Here is a 17,197-nt window from a genome sequence, read left to right on the forward strand (position 1 = left end):
GGTTGACAGCAGGTTGAACATGAGCCAGCAGTGTGCCCAGGTGTCCAACAAGGCCAAAGGCATCCTGGCCTGCATCAGAAATAGTATGTCCAGCTGGACTAGAGATGTGATTGTCCCCTTGTATATGGCACTGGTGAGAACTCATACCAAGACCTGTGTTCAGTTTTGGTCTCCTCATTACAAGAAGGTTACTGAATTGCTTGACTATATGCAGAGAAGAGCAACAAACCAGGTGAAAGGACTAGAAAACAGGTGTTATGAGAAACAGCTGAGGGAATTGGGGTTGTTTAGTCTACAAAGAGGAGACTGAGAGAAGACCTCACTACTCTCTAAAAATACTTGAAAGGAAGTTGTAACAAGGTGGGTATTGGTCTCTTTTCTCAAGTGACAGTACAGGAGAAAATGGTTTCACATTGTTCCAGGGAAGTTTTATGTAGGTTTGTATTGGACAATAGGAAGAACTTATTCAAGGAGAGTGTTGTCAAGCATTGGAATGGGCTGCCAAAGGAAGTGGTGGAGTCCCCATCCCTGGAGGCATTTATGAGATGTGTGGATGTGGTGCGAAGGGACATTGTTTAGAGATGGCACTTGTTAGGTCAGGTTGATGGTTGGCTTAGTGATTATGGCTTTACAATATTTGATGTGTACCTGGTATGATTCTGATAAAGCATTAATACTCAGGGAATGACTATGAATAAAAATAAAACTTTCAGTAAATACTAGATTGAAAATGAAAACTTTCTCAAATCTAGAGCAGTCTAGAACTAGGAGGGAGAGCAGAAGAGGAAGAGTAGGAGAAGCCAGACAAATAGGGCACTTCTGTAGGAGACCAGTATCTAAATCTGCTGGATAACCACATCCCCTATGAACCTATTAATAATACATTAACTGATTTTTAAAATGTTTCTTCCAAATTTTCTATCTTAATAAATTCTCTTTTTATTCTTAAGCCTCTGGTGGAAAAACACTTCTAATCCTAATTCTTTTTTTTTTTTTTTCCTAAAGGAATTTCTATCTGTTTTGCCTTAAGCAAAAACTCCTATTGATTGCTATAGAAAGTAGATCCTCATATATAAGTGAGAGACATTTTATTGTAATTAAATTGCCTTGATAAAACTGACTTTGTAGCTTCGTTATAAATACCATTTGATAGTCTGAATTTGCATCTTCTTCATTGCTTTTAGGGGGGAAAAAAGCAATGAAACAAAAATAAGTTTTCCTCTTTTAAGGTAAAAAATATTGAGGGAAAATAAAATAAAATGGAGAATACTACGTGCTATTTTTCTTCCATATGCTTCAAAGATAAGGTAGAATTTCTTGGAATATCTTCCTTTCTCTAGTGGAATGCGAACAAGCTTCCATTCCAAAACCCCTAGAACCCAGGAGGTATAAAACCAGGTATTGCCAAGCAAAACCAAAAGCATTTCTGATTCAGAGCTTTCAGCAATCACATTTGCTCTGCAGTATGACCATGACCACAGTCCAATTACTATGATGACGCAGGAGGAAAAGTCTATTGTAAGCTTCACTGCCTATTCATTAGGCCATGTCAAGAGAATTGTTTTCAGAAGAGCCCACTCATGTCTCAAGTGGCTTTGCTTTTACTGGGGGACTTGTCTGATGAAAATACTACAAAAGATGAGAAGTTCTTATCAAAGTTCAAGCCGGTTCAGAGCTTATGAAGACACTTCCAGGACAGGCTCAGGAAAAGAGCAATGGGAAGAAACATAAATATATATATATAAAGTCTCAAAACCAGACCAACTCTTCTATGCTTTTCTTTTGGCTTTCCTAATTTCTTTGCCTTTATTCTTCACAATACACAAATGAACTGTCTAGAAAATTTCCAAGTCAAAAGAACAGAAACATCTAGGAAGGATCAAGGTAAGGAACTCTTTGTGTTCACTCAGTATAAAGCAAATAAATTTAGACCCAGCTTTGAAATAACTGTAATATCTGCAATCCCAACAAATTGTACCTGCTGCCAGGAATCATACCAATAATTCTGCCATTTTAACGTTGCTTTTAATCCAAGAAATAACCACTTATAATTCCTTTAGAGAAGCACTGCCACTGTGTATTGCAGAAGGGTTCAAGTGCCAGCCTGGTTATATGGTTATATAGATCTTTTCCTGCATTAAAAATAATTTGAATAAAGGAAATTTAAAAAAAAAAAAATAAATGACTTTTGAAAAGTATTTCAGAGTAATTCTCATTGGAAAGCCAGAAGTCATCTCCCACACACCTCAGAGATAAATGATTAGAGCTATATAAGAGTAATTTATCTGAATGCTTATTACAGAGAAAGGATATTTAGCTTAGGAAATAGAAAATTCTTCATGTCTGCAGTTTGAGAGACGAGGGCATGCAATTTAAAGTTATTTTCTAGTACATCATTCTTAGGAGTCTTCTAGCCAAGTGGGACAGTCTCTATTATAACAATTATATTTAATAATTGCATATAATGATTTAAGTAGTTCAGTGGATATTGCAGAAATCAGATCTGTCTCAGTACAATATCTCAACACCTCAACTTAATATATTTGTTTTAATAAATACATAATTGAAATTTACCAAAAGATATTATTGACATTATTGATGTCAGTGACAAAAAGTCACTGACAGCAAATGAGTTATGTTTCATTTTGAATCCTAAATGAAGACCAGATCTAACACAAACTTGGGTTACTCCAACATAGTACAAAATTATTGTCCTGCCCCTCTATACAACACAAAACCTTGATACTAAGCTGTGAAAGTGATTGAAAGTAAGGAAGGATTTTTACTACGTAATTTTCTTCTGTTGTCAGTTGCATAAAGAATGGAATCAAGCACATTTCTGCATACATTTATGATCTTTATGTCCCTTTAATTGTGCCTTTGTGATAGGTGGCACATGAAATACTGAAATGAAAATAAAGGGAAATTCTAGAAATTGGATTTATTTATTTTGTCAGAGGCATTTTGCTTTCAGAGGTAAATTGAAGATGTAAGGTTCAGTTTTCAAATGTATTCAATTGCCTAGAATTGTAGTCAGATGCTGACATTACTTTCAAGTGTATCTCAGAAAGTTAGGTAATAATTCATCTTTAATTCAATGCTTGAACGTAATAATGGGAATCTAACTCTGTTTTGATGCATTGAAGTACCTTTGAAAATCTGTCTATTTACTTTGAGTTAAATCTAAATAAATCTAAAGTCTATATTGTAAAAAGCTTTTAGGCACCTAAGGCAATATATGAAATTTACCTGATAAAAAACAGATGCATTACAGACATCTATTTAGGAGCTAATAATTTAAATTCCCCTTATAGTTATTGGAAGCAATTGCCATTTTTAGTTTCTAATTCATTTCATCCTAAAGTATACATCTAATGCAAGATACATGCTGATATGGAAGCCAGATGAATAACACCAAAATAAATCCCCATTTCTCTAATAGTTATTTCTCCTAATTGACTGCCAAAGGGAGTGTGTAGGACCTAGCCAAGAAGAAGTGGTTGACATCTATGGATAGCTCAAGGTTGCTATCCTTCATTATCTAGCTCATCTTAATCCTCTTCCTAGAGTCATCCAGGTGTAAGCTAGATGCTGTGATGTTGATCCACAAGCCTATATAATCTAAAACTTTTAAGAGTCATTCTATTTAAGAATGACCAGAAACCTGTTTAACCTATGGATAAATTACAGGTATGTTCAATTACACAAACAAGAGAATTACACAGTCCTCCAAATGAACTCCCACCACCAAAAAATAAAAATAATAAAATCTTACAACCCCTAAAACTAAATATTTCTGCTTCTGGGGGAATTCTTATACTGGGTCTGAATCTTGAATCTCAAACTCAGAGAGTTTTCTTAGATATTTTCATTGTTGTTAATAAAATTTTTAATTATTTTCTCAGACTGATGAAATTGATAAGCAGAGGAGAATCAGGACACAGGGGCATTAAAGTGAGAGACAGCCATGTAGTAACAATAAAAAGTCATTACCAAGTCTAAATCCTTTGGAAGATGGTTCTTACATCATATTCAAAACACTGGATGGTTAAACACACTGTTATTGTGGGTATCAATTAAAACAAAAATTCTACTAGTAAAAGTTAGTCCAAACCATTTAAATCTTCAATTTCTGTCTAATAAGCACATATCAAAAATCAAGCACCTGCACATGTATCTGAGGAGCTTTTAAATCTGATTGTTACAGATAAGCCATTTGTTCTGGTTGTTAAAGGTCAGTCTGTACTTCCATTAACACCTTACTTTCAAGGTGTTAAACGCTGCCTGTAAAAATTCATTTTAGATGGAGAAATTAACCAACTTTTTTTTTTTTTTTTCAGGCAAGAATAAAAGATTCTTTCTTATAAGCAAATACAATCTAAAAGATATCTTATTTTTGAAATACAGAATGTCAAATAGAAATACCCATTCACTTGAATCAATTAATTTTTTTGTGTTATACCTACATTACTTTAGTCAGGGAAGAATAACTTTTTTTCTGTTCAGGAAGTTGACATATTTTTGTAGGGCAGAGGAGGAATGATTCCTAGCAAGAAATCCATATATTACCTTCATATAACAATACTGGAGAGTGGAGAGGCATCCTCTTTGGAAATATGTTCCACTATCTTTATTTGTCATAAAGATTAAAGGTTCATCCATCATAAAATCCCTTCTGCACCAAGCAAGATTGTCTTTTGACATGGGTATACTTCATCAGTCCTCATAGGGATCTTTCTGCACCAACTTGACTTTCAATTCAAGGACATCAGAGACCTAAAGTTTAGTCCTGGTTAGACCACTGGTCTACTGATCTCAGACATATCAAATCAAAGCTGATTTTCAACAGTGTTGTGGATGTTAACTAATTGCAGGAACTGGTTGAAGTGCTGGAGGGCTGGGCTGCTATTCGGAAGGCCCATGCAACTTTGGAGAGGAGAACAGACAGTACTCCATGAAATTCATCATAGGCATGTGTCAAGTCCTGCACCTGGAGAGGAATAACCTTGTGCACCAGTACAAACTGGGAGAAGACTTTCTGGAAAGTAGTTCTGAAGCGTAAGGCCTGTGGATCCCTGTCATCAAGTCTGAGCCTGGATCAGCAGTGAGGCCTTGCAACATGGGTGGCCCAACCTATCCTGCATTGGCAAGAGTGTAGTCTGCGGTTTCAGGGAAGTGATACTTCTCTTCTGTTTGGCATCCGTGATACCACTTCTGAATACAGTGTCCAGTCTGGATCCATTGTGGTTTAACCTTGGTAGGCAGTTCAGCATCACGCAGATGCTCAGTAACTCCCTGTCACTGGTAAGATGGGGGAGAGAATCAGAAAGGTAAAAGTGCAAGGATTCAGGGGTTGAGATAAAGACGGTTTACTAGGTAAAGCAAAAGCTGTGTGTACAAGCAAAGCAGAACAAGGAATTCACTCACTTCTTCCTATCAGCAAGCAGATGTTTGTCCTTTGCCAGGAAAGCAGGGCTCGTCACACATAACAGTTTCTTGGGAAGGAAAACACCGTTATTCTGAATATTCTCTTCTCTTCCCTCTTCTGTCCCAGCTTTTATTGTTCAGCATGATGCCTTATGGTATAAGTCAACCCTTTGGTCAGTCTGAATCCCCTGTCATGGCCACATCCCCTCCCAGCTCCTCATGTACCACCAGCCTCCTTACTGTCAGGGCAGCATGACAAGTGGAAGAGTCCTTGGCTCTGTGTGAGAACTCCTCTGCATCAACTAAAACATCGGTGTGTTATCAGCATTATTCTCATCCTCCATCCCAAACACAACACCATACCATCTACTAGGAAGAAAACTTTGTTACATCTAAAACCAGGACAATATTCTTTGTCAACCAGCATTGCATTACTTATTATTATTATTTTAAACTATGAAGGGACATACAAACATTTTTTATTATGCTATGTACAACTGTATTTAGTGGTGCAGAGTTTTGATATTCTGCTGCTGGGAGCTTGTGTTACTTGCAACATGTGAAACACCATTGGAAAATAAGAATACCTTCACTGTGCCAACTCTGGCCCTTTTTTTTTTTTTTTTTTCCTTCTTAAACTGATCTTCTGTACTGGAGTAAATTTTTAGAAACAGTGCTCTGATGCAAATAAAAGTATTTGAAGAACATAGAAAGAGCCAAATGTTTGCATACATTAATTTATTTGGCTACAGAATCTATTTGAAACGCAATAAACAATGAAACTGTAGATATTAAAATGTGCCCTTTCAGACAGTATATATCAAATTCTACTTTCAATTCCCCTGGGGCAGCCCAACTGCATGTAGAAGGAAGGATATAGATGTATATAATTTAAGTTGCTCTTCAGAAAAAAATGCTCTGCTTTTGATATATCAGAATATGCCAAAATAACAAAACAAACAAACAAAGTAAAATATAAACCAAGATTCAATACAAGTCATATTTGAATTCTGGGACATTACTAGCTTTCCATCTGTCTAGAAAACAATACAATGCATTCATGTGACCATCCACGGAAACGAGTTTCAAAAATCATCAAGCCCTCTGCTCTCTCATTATGCAGGTGGTGTGCAATGCCAGGTGCAAAATAATTGATGTAGTTTCAAAGTTCCCTGGATCATGTCACAATTCATACATTTTAAAGTACATAGGAACTCACAATCTATATGACACTGTCTGCGTCTATTTTTTTTTTTTTTAATTTACTTTGAAACCATTTTGGTAATCAAAAGCTATTTTAAAATTCAAATGCTAATTCACATTCTGTAAAGTTATAAATACTTATTCCTGTACATAACTACTGGAATGTTAGAGAAATAATTAGAATAAATTTAAAAATAATTTACAAATTTGTTGGAAGGTAAAGAATTCTAACATCAGGATTTCAGGGACATCAAACAGAGGCATGGCAGTAATACAGAAGACGTAACTTTCAAGAAACAGTTTATTAGCAGGCTTTCCAGAGACATGTTCTTAATCCATGTATATGGTAATTGCAGTTTATTTATAGCACAGAAAAAAATTAAAATGTTTCACCAATGTTATTCAGTCATTTAAAAGGGATCCGGAGTGGCTAGTACTATTAACACATCCAACTGTTGGGGTCATATGAAAATGGGGGATACACCTGCTGGGTTTGATTTACAGACACCTACTGAGAGGAAATAAAGGACACAGCCATTCCCCAATTTATAGCTATCTGGAGTGAGATAGTTTATAGCTGCAGGAGTGAGAAGCAGCAGCAAACTTGTCAGAGGCTTATGGAATAATGCTCTTCTATGAACTGCCGCGTAAGGCTACTTGTGAAACTGGGGCAGAGATGGCATCACCTTCCAGAGTTGCAGCACTCATTTTCTGGTCCCACCATTTAATTAAACTATTGAAGTAAAGCTGATGAACAAAAATACTATATTGAGAGGGATATTGAGGGAGAGGGAATGTGTTACCTTGCGGGCAATACTTTTCTGCTTGTGTACAACTGTTGTTACCAGTTGCCTGGTTCTCTGAGATGTTGACAAAGAAGAAATAAACTAAAAAGCTAAAAAGCTATGCATATATCATGTTTGAAACCTTTTTTTTTTTCCTTCCCAGAAATTTAGATGCTTGTTCTTTTGGAATGATTCAGATTTTAACAATAGTAGTCTAGATTAGAGAAGACTCTTTAGAAGTTAAAAATCATGGAATTTTTCTCAAAAAGTCTTATATCTGGTAATCAGAAAGAAGAGGGGAAGAGGATGTTACGGATATGACACCACTGGGTAGGAAAGATCAAGGAAGGAAGAAAAGCACTCATGCTGTACTTCAGCAAATCAATGACAGTGATGACAAGTGTTTTCCTTTTTGCTAACATTAGACTGCACACATTTCAGCAGAGACCTGGCTATGCACCTGCAGTGAGATGCTGCTTTTTACATTGGCCATGGCAACTTAAACACCGAGATCTCATTCTTGCCTTTGCCAAGGAAGCAAAAATCTCACTAATTTAAGTGAAATATGGTGTATGGAGAAGACAGCTCTATCCCAGTATTTCCAATACAGGCTACTGAGTAACATGTACAACATGCCCTGGAATATTTGGATTCAAAACATTCACCTGTGAGTTCTTACCAGCCTTAGAGATTTTTCTTCCTCCCTCACCAACTACTTCTGGTATGCATTCATATATAACGTTATAATAAAGAATTGTAATTAAGAGTTTTAATTTAGAGTTATCACTACTCATCAGATAAGAACTTTACAGTCACAGCTGCATCATTGACAAGAACATCTTGTGAATTCTCCAGTTTTACTCTAAAAGGTTTAAATCCACCACAGTTGCATTACTATCAATCCACTCTAAGTTTCAAAACAATCACAATGGTACCTGGACACACATCATCCTGCAAAATACTGTATTGTCTTCTAAAATTCAAATATCTATGACTGTGAACAATTTCAGCCTTATATCCTTATTTTCCCCTGAAACAGAGTGTAAGCCATGCTCTGCAGAAGTTGAAGCTTCTGGTGTTTCAGTGTGAGAAGATTTGAAGATCTGATGATCTTTTGTTTCACAGCTGGGAGGAAGAAGGTCTAATCCAGGAAGCTTGTTGGAAGGGACTTTGCAAGTAACATGTGGGCTGGAAAGAGCAATATGCCTATTATCCCAACCTGATAAATGAATTTATGCTAAAACTTTATGTTATTACTTTATAGTTGAACTTGGCCATTGTTATGTTACATTACTACAACTATGACAACGTTTAAACAGATTAACTCCTACTGAAAGTGACAGAGCTAAACTAACTATGAAGGCACAATGTTGGAACAAGCTTGTACAGTCAAAAAGCAGGAATGACTGATGCAAAGATAAAAATGTAGAGAAGATTAAAAAAAGGAGGAAAAGACAAAGAAAACAAACAAAAAAAAAAAGTGCCCTGCAAACTTAGTAATACGTTTCATGTCCAAACATGAAATCTATCCATCTGCAAAGAAAAAATGTCATGTATCATAAACAACAGAAAGAATAATTTTGAATCGAATAAGCTGTTTTTGGATGTAGGCTTGAATTAGATTAGTTTCATCCCTCTGTGAATTTATGGACTACAAATAAGGCAAGCAAATGAAGAAAGAAGATAGAGGTGGAGAGGATTGTGAGAAAGTGAGTCCCTGAGGACAAAAATGGAGTGAGGGAAGATTAGGATGTGAATGGAAAGCCAGTGAATGAATTATAAGATATGAATGTGGAGTGACAGAAAGGAAACAGAAAATTTATCAGAAAACAGAAGAGTAGAAATGGATATGCATTGCATTACATGCAAAAATGACCATGTTAATTGTCCATTTTAAAGAAACCTGCTCTAGGTTGTGACCCAGAACTGCTGCTTTAATGTTATTATTTCCCTTTCCAGTAACCCCAAAGACTATCACAGACCAGAGGCTCACCTGTGCATCCATTAAGCTGCTGGAGCGGGTTGAGCTGGATGTAGCAGTCAGTTCCTCCTGCTGCACTTCTTCGTTGGGGTTCTTCTGGCTCCATTACCAGGGAGGTGATTTGGACCACAGTGAGCAAGTATGCAGTTTCCTTAGGGAGAAGGAGGGACTCCTCTATTCATCTGCTTGTTTTCTTTCTAGAATAACCTAATCTTTGTAAAATAGCTGAACAGTAGCAAAGATAATTGCTAAAATGTAACTACCTTTCAGTGAATGGGAGGCAGAAGCTAAATATCAATAATAAATAAAACTAAGAATGTAATAATTTTCATGTCAGAAAAAAAAAAAAAAAGACAAAAAACGGGAGAAAAAAAAAAAAAAAAAGAACAGGTAGGCTGCAGTTGTACCCAGAGACAAAGCTGGCCAAAATGATAAATAAATTTCTTTTTTTTTTTTTTCAAAAACAAAAAATCACACACTCTACTCAGTTGTTTTTAAACATGTGTACTGTGAGGTAAATATAATTTTGGAAATGATATTTAGCGTGTAACTGATTCTGCCAAAATTTTCAATCAGCTGACTAATCTGGGCAGACTCCATATAAATACACCACAGCATTGATTTTATGTACTTGTTCAGCTGTTCCCAAATGCTTGACAGGCCTGACAACGTGATCGATCAGTGATCCCATTCACCCAGACCTGCAGGTGCCTTTTATGCTCTCCCTGCTGGAAGATGACAATCAGACTCATTAAAGGCAACACAAAGCATTACCAATGACATGTTTCTTGTCAGATGAACACAGCCAATGCCTATTATGATTTTATCTCAGAGAAATTGATTTAATCAGCAGTCTAAGATTTAACCTATTGTTAATAATGCAATTTAAAGCTTTTCTCTCATTGCTGATCAACCTAACTAGAATTTAAATGGGTAAGAAGCGACATGAACAAGCTCATAAGGGGGCAGAGTTTATCTCTTCTGTCTGTGCCAGCCTCTTTGATGTTTGATGCAAAGAACTAATCTTCGTGATTCCAGAAACCACATCGTGAACAAGAAACATTTTACCAAAGCTATTATGTCACATACTGCTATCTTAATTTTGGTTTTACACACGTTTTATATTCTTTGAGTTTTCTTTGAGTTTTATGCATACGGAAGACATATTTAAAAAGCTGTCAAGTTGTATAAAGCTAATGTTACATGTATTTGTTGTATTAATGATCTAATCATTCAAAGCTTGCTTTTAGTGTTGTTTTTCTTTTTGCTTTGCTTTTCATCCACACTATTCACTTCATTACATACTACTTTAGCTTGTCATTTGTGAAAAAAATAGTTTTCAAAGTGATTATTTTTTAAATTTAATCTACTGAAGTTACAAGAGAAAACAGAAAAATGAGACTGTAAAAGTGCTTTAAAAAACATATTGACTTCTTGTAACACACTTATTCTACTCTGTCATTGTCAGTTTGTAGTACAAATGTACTCTTAATGAAAGATCTGAACCAATCACCATAAATTTCAGTAATTACTTTCAAATATTGCTATCATTTAACATATCCTCTCTACAACTACCTGAAAGGATGTTGTGGGGAGATGGGGGTCAGCCTCTTCTTGCAGATAACTATCAATAGCACAAAATGGTATGGCCACAAGTTGTCCCAGGGGAGGTTCAGTTTGGAGAAGAGGAGAAATTTCTTCTCATAAAGAGTAGTCAGGCATTGGAAAGGGTTGCCCAGGGAGGTGGAGGAGTCACTGTCCCCGGGGGTGTTCAAGGAAAAGTTGGATGTGGTGCTTAGGGATGTGGTTTAGTCGATGATATTGGTGGTAGGAGGATTTTTGGGCCAGATGATCTGAGAGGTCTTTTACTGCCCTAATGATTCTATGATTATTGAAATGCGGTTCAAATATTAAAGCTGTTTATATAGTAAAACTTTCTTACTCAACACATCAAGTCCTCTTCAGTTGATAGAACATACATCTGCCTCCTTCATACCTAAACAGTATCTGATGGGTAATTTTTCTTCAAATGTCATTTTATAAGACTGTTGCATATTTTTTCTATCTGTTATTTAAAAAAAAATAAAAATAAAAATGGAGATAGCAGCACATTGTGTTCCAGTTAAAACATCATTAGGTTGAAGGGAATGTACAGTGTGGTTTGCTCTGAGAAGAGGCAAAAAGGTGGATTCACAGATCTGTTAGGGAGGACTTGCCATGCCCACAGGACAGCATGGCCAACCAAACTAAGGAGACACTTAGAGACTTAAATTCACAAATTGGGGACCATTAGAAGTTTTACAGTGAGCTTGAAATTTCTTTGTGAAATCGGAGTTTGTGTGGTGAACATATTAATTAATATAGCTAACTGACTTTGGGAACTGAGGTAATCTGAATGACTTGAGAAGTGAGGATAAAATAATCACTGTAACCAAGACTGCAGGAGACAAAAATCTTGGGAACAAACAATTTCTGATTGCTTGACAGAAATTTGTGGTTTTGCTCCCAAGCAGCTGGGAAGTGTATTTCATTTTCCCATTACTCTATGCTTTTTCTCTGAGGGATGGGTTCTCTGTCTAAACAAATCAAGATTCCAGATTGGAAAGGTAGGCTTTTCATTTATCAGCAGAAGAATGGAAGGTAAAAATGTGCCATGGGTTGATTTTCTTCAGGGAGGCTATACAGGAAATGCATTATGTAACAAAGAGAGAACTATATGGACTCACTAAAGGAGAAATCAGAGAGATAAGAATAAGGAGAGAAGACAGTAGAGATTTGTGAAAACTATGAGAGAAAACAGCTTTGTGAGAGCATTACCATCAGTGACATTGTCAAAACAAGGCTGAATTTCTTCAAGACAACTGAAGCTCACCAAAAAAGAGCAGAATGGCAGTTTCACTACAGTGGAAGTCAAAACGGGAAAGGTTTAGCAAGCAGTGAAAGAAAGGAAATGGTTCTTAATCTCTAGATGAATTTAAAGGTGAAAAGAAACAAGGAAAAAAAAAAACAGTGATGAACTGGGGGTATCAGCAGTGAGCTCTGAGGAATGAACTAAGTGATAGCTGCCGTTTAAAGGGAACTGAAGACCATACATAGAAAAGTACTGAAGAATATAAGGAAAATGTCTATTGACTTGCAAAATAGAATTTCTCTCTCATATATATATATATATTTAATATCTAATTAGGGTTATACTTTAAAAATGTTTTTTTTTTTTTTTTTTTGCTCACAATGGAGTGAAGAGTAGATATCTATTTTCACTATGCTTTCAGTAATGCTTAGATACAAACATTTTCAGCAAATCATTTTAAAGTCACTGTTTAGACAAGCACAAAGTACCACTGAAAAAACAGTCAACCTGCATTACCTGAGCTGTGGGAATAGTCCCAGGGTCACTTATAACAGCAAATGCAAAATCATATGAGTTAGTACAGTGCTTGTTTGTCACAGGCTAATTTAACTCGATTTGCCTTGTGTACACTATAAATTTGAAGACACCTAAATGGATAGTTACCCTCTTGTAATGTGTTTGAAGTTGGGAGCTTTCAGTGAGAAATCATACAAGTAGATTAGAATTACTTTTAATTCAGTGTCACCTTTAATACTGTTGTCAATGTCACAGTGATCAGTTAAATGGTGGTGAAAATTAAGACTTCTTACCTCTGCTACTACTGGTTTTAATGAATTCTCCTTATACTTTTTTTGAAGTAGTGACCCATTTTTTATTATCATATTACTTCTATCCTACATTGAATCTTAAAATAGTTTCTGCTTCCTCTTGAAAAATCTGGAAAACTTATTCCCTAATTCAGTCAGAAATTCCCAATGATTTGTGCATATTAAATCCAAACAAACCACCTGGTTTTGATTGTTTCTTAATCCTTCTTAAAATCAGAAGCCCATTATCAGTGGCCTCTGCAAGAGAACTCTGCAATTAGAAATCCACACAAGCTTCCCTCTTTGTCATCAAGCTGTGTATGTCTGCTCACAGAAAATTGCTACAGCTGTCAGCTTAAGTGCAATGACAAATATGTTTCTCTGCATATTTGGTTTCAGCTAGTTTTGCTCAATTCTGTATGACTTCACTGGCATGACAAGTTACACAAGTGTTGCCAGAGAGTAAGAAAGACAAGCTGCAAGGTATTTACCTTAGGTTAACCCTGTGTGGTGTTACAATCTGTGCCTGTGCTTAGCCGTGTGGTTACTAGAAAACATTAGCCTTTCCACCATCAGTGGCAGGTTGATGTGTAGCATGTTCCCATTTCTCTCTGTCTCTCTCTCTCTCTTTTTTTTTTTTTTTTTTTTTAAGCAAGGTTATATAAAATAAGATAGTGTGTGATTTGAGATAACATTGATCTCCCTTTTTGTTTATCAGAGCTGAAGAATTTTTCCCAAACTACCTGTGTAAGGTTCCCTCAACAACTATTTCCCCTGTAAATTGCAAACCCTCAAGATTAAAAGCACCAGAGAAAGAAGTCTCTGAAGTGATTTAGTAACTTCAGCAAAAACAATTCTGAGAACGGAGGGGGACTGACATTCCCAGCTATCACAGCTTCTCCTCCAAGAAATCTGAGGGAGTTGGGCCAACTGTTATTAAGTCGGCTGTGAGCTGATTGCTGACTTCAATTGAAAAGTTCAATCTATGGCAACTATAATGACAGATTTTGGCATTTTCAGTGGTGTTTAGCATCCTCAGAAAAAAAAAAAAAAAAAAAAGTTAATAAAATAAAAAATCAAATAATGGAAACTTCAAAGTGCCAAGGATATACAAAAAGGGGATGGAAGAGACTGGGCTTGTCAGCCAAAGGGCTGGGGGATGTTATTAAAACTGATAATTTGCAGAACAGAAGTTTCCTCTGCACTTAGAGCTGTTACTCATCTCTGATAAAGGCACATCCAACTAAACAATACTGAATATTACTGCCATTACATATCAGGACAAATCATATTTAGAACCTTATGGAATTCAGTGCATCACATATGCCTTAACCATGGCTTCCTAATTGATCCTGAAAAGGAAAGTCTGTGTCTGCATCACTCATTAAACTTAGTTTGATTGTTCCTTTAGCAATGGATATGTAGAACCTTGTTCTGACATCTTGTCGTGGTTTAACCCGGCTGGCAGCTAAACACTACACAGCTGTTCGCTCACCCTCCCCCCTCCCTCTTTGCGACGGGGGAGAGAAATGGAAAGTGAAGCCTGTGAGTTGAGATAAAGACAGTTTAATAAGACAGGAAAATAATAACAATAATAATAATAATAATAATAATACAATATTGATAATAGTACTACTAATAATAATATGTACAAACAAGTGATGCACAATGCAATTGCTCACCACCCGCTGACCGATGCCCAGCCTAACCCCGAGCAGTCTGGCCCACCCCCCTGGCTAGCCACCCCTATATATTGTTTAGCATGACGTCAGACGGTATGGAATACCGCTTTGGCTAGTTTGGGTCACCTGTCCTGGGTCTGTCCCCTCCCAGCTCTTGCTGCACCCCCAGCCTGCCCATTGGCAGGACAGAGCAAGAAGCTGAGATGTCCTTGGCTTAGTATAAGCACTGCTCTGCAACAATTAAAACATCGGGGTGTTATCAGCACTCTTCTCATCCTAAGCCAAAACATAGCATTCTACCAACTACTAGGAAGAAAATTAACTCTGTTCTAACTGAAACCAGGACACATCTCCAATCCATCATATCCATATTATAGTGATAATCTCTTGTCTTTTAATCAGTGATACTTGGGAGAAGGAGGGGAAACCTGTGAAAGTGTGAATGTATGGATGAATCAGCATCTGATTAGCTCACAGAATCTATTTTGTGTGTTTATTCAGAGAATATGAAATTCAAAACTTTGAGTGATAATGATTATTGGTGTATATATATGGTGTATATGTATATATATGGTGTACATGTATATATATATATGCATATATAATTTATATATATATATTTTTCCTAAGAGAAACACTCATTTATTTTTTTTGATTTATTCTACAGTTCTATGGGTTAATCCAGCAAAGACACAGATGAAGGCAAACAACACTTTAGGAACCCAGTTTGTAAGATGTTGCACCAGCTGCAAAATGGAAATGTAAGTTGCTGTCCACATGGTTCTGTGTCTGTTGAATGTCCACAAAACAAAGAATAAATAATGTAGGAAAAAAAAAAAAAAGTTACTATTTCTTCAGAAGCTCTCGTTACTGTTGCCTACCTCCTTTTTTCTTTTTTTACATGCCTTTCATTAACCACTTTGTTGTTTGGACCTGGTTAAACCTTCGCAGACTGCAGCATCTTGTTTACAACTTACTTCTATCCCAAGGTAGCTTCTAATATTTTTGGAGTCAATATCATGTTGTTTTTTTATGACTTCCTGCCTCTACTTTTGCCTTTTCCTTTCATTTGCCATCTGCCTATGGGACTGCCTGCTTTCCTGTCTGGTCTTCTGCTACCACATTCCTTAATGTCCGCATGTCACTGTGAGCACTGCAACTCCCTTTAAGAGTTCTTCCTCTTGACTATCTGACAGGAGTTACTAGCTTGAGCTCATCAACACATCGCTTTAAGTGGTTCCTCCAAGAGGGGGATATGCTACCAGTTATGAGTTAATCTTAAAAAAAAAAAAAAAAAAAAAGGAAAAAAGACATATTCAAAAAAGACATATTCTCTCTAAGCACTCAATAGGCTCCCTGAATGGCTGAATGGAGAGCTCTGGTGGGTGACTGTTTGGGTTCAGCTGTTTGGGGTATATATGCTGTTGATCTCCTAGGAAGGATGGCTACTAGTCAGCCAGCCCATTACACCTTGCTGTTATTACTACCTTCAATTATTTAAGCAGTTACAGCTCTGTTTACCCCTATCTTATTACCAGTCTTTCTTTGATGTTTCAAAGGAAGGAGAGGACATCTGTCGTTTGTGAGCACAAATTAGATGCAGTTACACACACACACACACACACGCATATGCACACACACAAGTAAATTATGGAAATACTGGTTGGAACAAATAATCTCAAAGTCTTCTGAGTGTTAGAATCCCACCATGTCACATCAGTCTCTCCCTGGATACAAAATCTTAGTGTATGAAAATTGATAGCCTGGCAGTCACCCAGCATTGTGTATTCCAGAGGAAATCCTCTATATCACCTTGTTTTATTCCCATTCTACACTAACATCTGGTTACTCATACGACAGAACTTGATCAGATAGAGCTGAGTAATGATGAATGTGATCAACTCATTATATGAAGTGTTTGTAACACATTTATATATACATATGTACACATTTGAATGTATATATTCATAAACTAATTTCTATCAGCCCGCTGCACTTGGCAGTCACTCTCTCAGCTGTTTTTTCCCTCTGATACCATCAACTCCAGCAAGGCAAGCTGTTCTTTCCATCAATAAGTCCCTGTTAAACAGTTCAAGAAAAAAATATAACTTGACAGAGCACATTATTTTTCTGCCTTCACTACTCTTCCTGCATGAATCTGTATGGATACCAAGGTGTTGTGTACACAGAAAATCCCTCCCCATTTCTCTGGAGGTGCAGGTGGGAGTATGTTTGATCACTGAAGAGACATTCATTTGTCTTACTGATCCTTCCTTTTGAATGCTGTCAGTCTTCCTCTACAAAACTGACAGTGGTGACCCTGTCTCACATGACACTACATGAAGACACAAGGATGCAGGTGACATTTGCTGGTCACGTCTGCCTTGTTGTCACGCTCGTCACCATGATTTTAGTGACGTGGAAGCCTGCTGACAGATGAAGCTTTTAACCAAATAAAGGAA

At 36.6% G+C, this 17,197-nt stretch overlaps 2 long non-coding RNA genes across 2 annotated transcripts; one reads left to right on the plus strand and one right to left on the minus strand.

Moving 5' to 3' along the window:
- Positions 1-282: 282 nt before the first annotated feature.
- LOC137854771 (uncharacterized) lies at positions 283-6,028 on the plus strand. Its single transcript, XR_011095384.1, has 2 exons — positions 283-360; positions 4,875-6,028. It is a non-coding gene; the product is annotated as an uncharacterized lncRNA (long non-coding RNA).
- A 121-nt stretch (positions 6,029-6,149) lies between these two features.
- Positions 6,150-14,769, minus strand: LOC137854770 (uncharacterized). The gene is made up of 3 exons (XR_011095383.1): positions 14,736-14,769; positions 9,409-9,547; positions 6,150-8,603 (listed from the first exon to the last, which is right to left on the minus strand). It is a non-coding gene; the product is annotated as an uncharacterized lncRNA (long non-coding RNA).
- Positions 14,770-17,197: the final 2,428 nt, after the last annotated feature.

Source organism: Anas acuta, chromosome 3 (genome assembly GCF_963932015.1).
Source record: "Anas acuta chromosome 3, bAnaAcu1.1, whole genome shotgun sequence".
Lineage (NCBI taxonomy): Eukaryota > Metazoa > Chordata > Aves > Anseriformes > Anatidae > Anas > Anas acuta.